This window comes from Vigna unguiculata, chromosome 6 (genome assembly GCF_004118075.2).
Source record: "Vigna unguiculata cultivar IT97K-499-35 chromosome 6, ASM411807v1, whole genome shotgun sequence".
NCBI lineage: Eukaryota > Viridiplantae > Streptophyta > Magnoliopsida > Fabales > Fabaceae > Vigna > Vigna unguiculata.
In genome coordinates this window covers 23453202-23455126 of record NC_040284.1, presented here as the reverse complement: position 1 = coordinate 23455126, position 1925 = coordinate 23453202, and the positions used below count along the sequence as shown (strand labels likewise).

General features: G+C 22.4%; 1 non-coding gene across 1 annotated transcript; it reads left to right on the top strand.

Moving 5' to 3' along the window:
• Positions 1–1609: 1609 nt before the first annotated feature.
• TRNAA-CGC lies at positions 1610–1682 on the top strand. The gene has a single exon. It is a non-coding gene; the product is annotated as a tRNA-Ala (tRNA).
• The last annotated feature ends 243 nt before the right edge of the window (positions 1683–1925 follow it).

Here is a 1925-nt window from a genome sequence, read left to right as displayed (position 1 = left end):
AAACAACTCTACGATCAATTCTATGTTCCCATGAATCTATCTATTCACTTTTTCTCAAATCCTCTATCCAATCCAAACACTATCAATATATTTTATATATGAATTATTTTTACTTTAAATACTAATTAACTTTTACTTTAAATTTAATATTTACTAAACCAACTATATAGTTTAAATTTTTAAATGAAGTTACTATTCTTACTTATTTTAGTTAAAGTCTTTTAAATACTTTTAATTTTTTTCTGGTGATCAACACTTTTTACCGCAACAATTATTATGTTTTGTATGACATGCAATAATAATATGGAAAATATATGATATTAATTACTATTGAATACACATAATCTTATGACAAGAGAATCTAAATGACTCCTCCCCTGGGAGGTAGAACCCAGGGGATTAACATAAAAATAAACTGGTTAATTTATTATGTACTTAATTTGCAAGAAAAATTACCAATAATAGATCATATAAATGATACTTATTTAGGCTATTATAAAGAATATCACGTGTATAGTTAACAAATATTTATAATATTTTTAAAGTTAACTCACTACTCTAATTCGTTATAGTTATGTTATGATTTAAGAGTGGTATTTTTAACAAACCAGCTGCCGGAAACAAAAAAACTTTATATATCGAAACAAAAGAGAAGGAAAAATAATTATTAGAGGTTTAAATGGTTATATTATCAATTTTATATTTTCGACTCATTTTGTCTAATTTCTTATATTTCAATAAATTAATTTATTTTTATATATCGAAACAAAAAAAAATTTGTCAAGACTATGATAGAATGTCCATAGATTATATGCTGAACCAAACTTTCAACATAGCAAACATTTTTTTATATAAAAATAATTGATTGTGTTGCGTGATAAATTGATTACCATTATTTTAAATTTGCCCATAGATTAGGAATAGCATATGTAATCAATTATACATTAACACTGAATTATAATTATACAATAATCAACAATTTATCAAATGATTCCTATGGTAATGAATATATTAACTAATTATCAAAAGGTTATTTAAATTTAATAAGAAATATTGTTTTTTTTTAAGTCTAGAGCTACATTAATATTCGGAAGAAGATTTTTGCTATGAATAATAATCAAGCCTATGATAGAATGTCTAGGGAAATATGTCTATTATCTCTACCCATCAAAATAGTGAACATGATATCAAATTGTCACAAGAAATATATATATATATATATATATATATATATATATATATATATATATATATATATATATATATATATATATATATATATATAATAATAATAATAAATTTGAAGTACATTACATTTGTTAAAAGATATTTATAAAAAAAAAACATTTGTTTACATAAATGAAATTTTAAACAATTGTAAACGTAGAAAAATGTGCAAGCTAAGTGTGATCTAAGCAGGCTTTATTTATTATCTTATGTGCTGAGGATTTTTTATGACTTACTTACCTTACTTATAAACATTTAAAATGAAATAAATATTATACATAACATATTGATTTCAATCAAAATTTCCGAATTAAAAATTGTTCTCCATTTTAATGTTCGTAATACATAAGATGATTAGAATAATCAGTTAAATTTTCATCAAGGGGACGTAGCTCATATGGTAGAGCGCCTGTTTCGCATACAGGAGGTACGGGGTTCGATTCCCCGCGTCTCCAAGTTTTTTAAAAATTAAATAAAGTAACATTTTTTTTTTTAATTTGAAGGATCTCTTTTTGACTATCTTTTCAATAAAGCTTTCTAAGAAAATAAGATAAATACAAGTTATACAAAAAAATATTTTATACATTTTTATGCGTAAATTAGTTTTTGGTGGAGTTTAAGTGTATTTTAAATATTACATCTTATAAAAGTGTACAAGTTAATTAAAATATAAAGTTATGTTTTTTAATGGTAAAGTT